Source organism: Coffea arabica, chromosome 1e, assembly GCF_036785885.1.
Source record: "Coffea arabica cultivar ET-39 chromosome 1e, Coffea Arabica ET-39 HiFi, whole genome shotgun sequence".
Lineage (NCBI taxonomy): Eukaryota > Viridiplantae > Streptophyta > Magnoliopsida > Gentianales > Rubiaceae > Coffea > Coffea arabica.
This window is the reverse complement of record NC_092311.1, coordinates 25,797,029-25,803,028: the sequence shown is the minus strand read 5'-3', so window position 1 is coordinate 25,803,028 and position 6,000 is coordinate 25,797,029.

Sequence of the window (6,000 nt, the reverse complement as noted above, 5' to 3'; positions counted from 1 at the left end):
ATTCTTTGGAGAAATCCGCTAAACTCTACATGGATGAGATTGTAAAATTGTATGAAATGCCAGTGAGTATAGTGTTTGATAGAGATTCTTGATTTGTAACCCGATTTTGGCAAAAGTTACAAAAGACTTTAGGGACTAAACTGAATTTTAGTACAACATATCATCTTCAAACAAATGGACAATCGAAAAGAACCATTCAAACTCTTGAAAATAAGTTGAGATCATGTATCATGAATTTTGGAGGAAATTGAGGTCAACACATGACATTGGTTGAATTCATCTATAATAATAGTTATAAAGCTTTTATTCAAATAACACCATACAAAACACTTTATAGACGAAAGTGCCGTTCACCAATTTACTGAGATAAAGTAGGATAGAGAAAAGTTTTGGATCCGACAGCAATACCATGAATTGAGAAAACATACAAAAAAGTAAAGATAATCCGTTAGAAACTTTAAACGATCCAAAGTCTACAAAAGAGCTATGCAGATAAATGAAAAAAAGGATTTGGAATTTGGAATTGGAGATAAAGTATTTCTTAAATTCACTCCATTGAAAGGAAATATCAAGACAGGAAAAGAAAAGAAACTAAAACCGAGATGTATAGGACCCTTTAATATTCTCCAACGAGTAAGGAAAGTGGCATACCGATTAGAATTACCAATAAATTTATCCCGGATTTATGATGTATTTTATGTTTCATTATTCAACAAATATCACCCAAATCCAACTCATATATTTCAGTCAGAGGATATCGAGATTGATAAGTCTCTAACTTGTGAAAAACAACCTGTTCGACTCTTGGATCGAAAGGTGAAGGAACTAAGAAACAAACGAATTCCCTTCATCAAAGTTCTATGAAAAAATCATGAAGTAGAAGTAGCAACTTAAGAATTAGAAGAGGACATGCAGAAGAAATACCCCGGTTTATTTCTAATTTCTTTTAATATAATTTATGTGACGCCCCACCTCTCCCAAGGGAGAACCCTAGGATATCAGCGGGCCGCCTGCCTAACTCTTGCCAGGACTCGGTACAAGTCAAGATTTATAACTTAGAACTAAACAACCAGTAAGAAAACTAATATAAAGAACAGTCGCTTCCTTCAATAGTCATCTAATTCTACATCATAATATTTCCAAAAGTTACATCAAATTTCCCCAAAAAATACAACCACCAAAAGTTGACTAATTCATTTACATCCACAATTGGACCAAAAGACAATCGAAGACAGCTTCTCCAAATCTTTCCACTTCAAGTTCCTGCTAAGGAAAACAAACTTAAGGGGTGAGCTAACGCTCAGTGAGGCCAAGAAAGCAGGCAAACAAATAAGTACAACTAGCAATAAAACTTATACAAGAAGGCAATCATAATATTCAGGTAACTCAAAGAAGAAAGCAAAACATATTCAATAAAGGATACGGGAGCTCTCAGGAGCTAAATTCTCATTGCTTTGCCAAGGCTTGATCCAACACTTCCAAGTGGTGACACTCCGTCAACCGAGTAAATGCACAAATTTGTAGAACCCCACTTACTTCCTCCATCCACCATTTCACCCTCTCGGATTTGGAACCAAATACGCACGAAGTGGCGATACTACTCGAGTTTGGCAAACAAAATCTCAAAAGATCAAACTTTATGATTTTCCACGGTTCACCAAGCTTCTCGACCAAACCCATACCGGCTCGAGTTACAAGGTTAGCCAATGGGATTTGGGCGTCCCCACAAGTACAAGTATAAGTCGATGAGATTTCTCTCAAATCGACACCAAGTCACGCACAAGCACGAGTATGATTATTGAGTACGAGCAAGTCAATTATCAAGTCAAGCAAGAGAGAACGAGTGCGATAAAGTATACACTTGTCTCGACAAGTCCAATTCACATATTCAACAAGAAGTAGTTCAAGTATTATGCAACAAGTCATTCACTTGACACTCACTAATTTCAAAAGCAAGTGAGCAAGAAATTCCTTTAAAGTTCCTCATCGGAATTCCTTTCGAATCCCTCTTGAGCACCTGAAGAATATTAACCAACCATCACTCACGGATACCCTAGGTTATCGAGCATACAAAGAAGAAAGTTCGTTTGCCTAGAACTAGGACAATGCATCAAAAGGTTTATTTCATTGAAAATCGAGATTCACAAATGAATGTTTAAGGTCACAAGTTCGAGTCAAGTTAAAGGAGTTTTTCTCGCTAAATCATTGAAATAATGTTCAAAGAGAACTCAAAAGTTGTTTTTGATTCATATCGTGGTAAGTAAATCTCAATTCCAAAAGAAAGTACCATTTTTACTTTCGGCAAGAAAATCGAGAAAAAGGTAGATGGTTTTCATCTGCCAAAACTTCGAATCTCACGTCAAAACTTTTGAATATAAAGAGCATTCACAATTTCCAAACTAATGGAGTCAAAACTCATCCAAAATTCCAATAATTTTCATAGTAAATGTCAAAGCTAAGGTTCCAAGTTTTGATTATAAAATTAGTGAAATTCTCCAAGAATTACTCTAATTAAAACGCTCCCTTTTTAAAGTTCAAACTCTTGGAAATTGAGGGTATAAAACTAGGGGTTGAAGTTCATTTTTCAAGTATGAAAAGAGGTGCTATCAACCAATGAAGTTGAACAACCAAGAAAACGCATTGAGAGAGGTTTAATCATTTGAAACCAAGATTCAAAACGAAGGTTTAAAATTCTAAAGTGACCTTGTGTCCAACCATGAAATTAAACTTAAACGGACTACAATCTCAAAGGGAGGTTGAAAGTGTTTAAAAGAGCACTTTGGTTGAAACCAGAAAATTTCCAGCTTGGTGTGACACTACTTGAAAAATCGTATCTCGAGTTCCGCAAGTCCAAAAATTGAAAAGTTTATACCGTTGGAAACTAGACTCAATGCACTAAAACTCTCTAGAAGACATTTTTCTCATACTCCAATTCGAAATCATTCAAAATTTAGCTCAAAGTCACTGTTCCAGACAGGACAGAGCAAAACAGGCTTGCAATTTCAGCAAAGTTTGGAAATTCGGCAAAATTTGTAGAAATGGAATCAACCCTTGAAATTTATACCACTAATATAAATCCAAATCTAGTTTCAAATGCAATAAATGGAACTCAATTCGGACCTTCCTACACCAAAATACAACAGTTTTAAGAAAACTAATTTTTGGAACCTGTTTACGAAATTTCCAGTTCTGAAGTACTTGATAGAGTTTCAAAGTCTGATCATAACTGAAGTTACACAACTCAAAATTTAGTGTGGTTTGCGATGTTGAAAACTAGATTCAAAATGCTACAAATCACTAGAAGAAATTGTCTTAAAATTCGTTTTGCAAGATATGTAAAAATTGAGCTACAAACTGCAGTTAGGACTGTTTCTCGGATGAGAACAATGAGAAAATTCAGTCATTTTTGCTGGTTCACTACGGCTCATAGGAAATGAATTAGGAGGTGTATTTTATACCGACGGAAAGCTCTTGGAGTCTAGTTTCAGATGCCACAAACAGTACTTGATTTCAACTCCCAGACAAAAAGTTATGACCCAAAACGTGAACACTGGTTGGTGCTCCTGGTCAGAAACTTTTTCAGATTTCTTCCTCACTTAAACCCTACTTTAACTCAACCAATTGTAAAGCTTTTTGGGAGACATTTAACACACATAAACATCATCATATAAAAAAAATTGTAGCACCAAAATAACATCAAAATTCAAAATTAACATGAGGGTTTCATCAAGCCAAATTTCGGACAGCAAGCATTCTTCATCTTCTAGCTTTCTTTTCCAACTTTCCAACTAAAACTAAACCATATCTTCTCAAAATAAGCAACAAACAAGCAAGTAAACATACAAAATCTTCAAGGCCTCTACCTATAAAGTCACCTCAAGTCCTCTACCTAATGTCAAGGTTCTTGTGAACCCATCAACAACCCAACACCTAACTAACTATAACTAACTACTACTAATAGTTAAGAGGAAAAAGATGAGAACTTAGAGGTTTACCTTTGCTTCCAAGATTGAAGGACAACCACTAGTATAAGCTCTTAAATCACCAAAGTTTCTACCTTGTTCAAGTCACCTTCCAAGCTTGTATGAAGAACCAAAGAAAGAAGCAAATTTGGAGAGTTTTCTTGGAGCAAAATGGTAGACAAACTAGCTGCAATTTTGTGGAGAAATGGGGGAGAGGAGTTGGCCAAGGTGAGGAGAAGAAGAGAAGGGTTTTGGGTGGTAGTTAGTGATTTGATTGAGTGACAAGAAGAATGACATAAAGTGTTCTTGGCCCCAAAAGTCAATAATCGATTAGTGAGCAATTAGTGCTCCTAATTGAACTTAATTTAATTCACTCACCTTTAATCCATCAGTTAACTTTTCTTAGTCTACTATTAATCATCCTTAATTTCCCCAAGATTAATGTACTTTCAGATCGAATTTGCCTCGAAAAAACATGCATTCGCTATTTTTCGCTAAACAAGCCGCAGAAAAATTAAATTCGCTAACAAAACGTTTTAAAAATATAAATGAGACATTGTTCCATGCAAATGGATTTAAAATGGATGAAATAAATTATTCGGAGTAAACGGATAAATAAATAATTAAATAAGCCAGTAATATAAAATAAAAGTAAGTAAAATAAAAATTCGGATCCTGACAATTTAGCTGCCTTAATTTTTTGGTTGTTTTAAGAGTTGAGTCAATATTAATCCTTTTGACTTACATAATTTGGTGCATGTTAAGTTTCGTAGTGCGTTATGTGAGTATGACCGACTAGTGAGATATATGCAATAAATTTGGTAGTTACGAAGAAATTTTGTGCAAAAAAAATTATGTGATAAGAAGTGTTAAGAGTTAATTAGAGGAGCACTAGATATGTTGGTGATTATAGACAAATAGAGAGACAGAGATCGGGCATGAACCATGCTTCACCAAGTGTCAATCACCCAATGGAGTTTTGACCAAGACTTTTTTTTTCATTATTTTTTCCTCATTTTTTTGTCTTGGTCAAAAATTTGAAGAGAAAAAGAAAAGGAATTGTTGGAATTGAGGTGTTAAAAGGTGATTGGATGAAGAGAGACATTTGAAAAAATAAATAGATAATAGTTGTTTGTTTGCCAAGTGTCAACGATCCAAGCCTTCTTTGACCAAAACAAGTCTTGTATTTATCTTCCAGTTCACAACCAAAACTCCTTCATTTTTTTCCTTCTTGTGGTTGAGAAAGAGAAAGAAAAAACTCAAGTTCTATTTTGATTCTTGCTTGATTAGTAAGAAACTGTGACGCCCCCACTTCTTCCCAAGCCGAACCAGAGGGTATCCACGGGACGTCTGCCCAACTCTCGCCAGGACTCAAGCAATTTCCGTTCCAACTTAATGTAAAACTATTCAGCAACACTGGCTAAATAAGAAAGTGAGAAAAACTTCCAAACTTAACAATATATACAACGTTTATTCAACCCTTATACTAAATTCCCAAAAGTTACATCAACACCCAAAATATATGTTAGAATCCAAAAAGTACAACCAATAAGAAGTCTAGCCCAAATTACATTAGAAACCCTAAACCAGAAGTGCATCCAAAGGGGTTTCTCCAAGTTCATTCCATGTCCAACCCTGTTAAGGAAAACAAATCTATAGGGTGAGCAAAACGCTCGTGAGGCCAAGAACACACATGCAAGCACATTGTTCAAGTAACAATCCCAATTTAACAAGTAAAGCAACAATATTGCAATAAATAACAATTCGAGCGGAAAATAAGCAGAAATAATTCAAGGATATCGGAGCTCTCAGGAGCTAATTTCCACTTGCTTTGCCACTGTCATTCGTATACCTTCCCGCGATGACACTCCGTCAACCAGGTCGATATTTTCATTCCGTAGATCATCACTTACTTCCATCCGTCCACCACACATACCCCCACCGGGCCCGAACGTCATTTATAAGGCGATACTTCAACGAGTATGCCAAGCAAGATCTCTCCAATAGATCAAGTTTATCAGGTAATTCTCATGGCTCG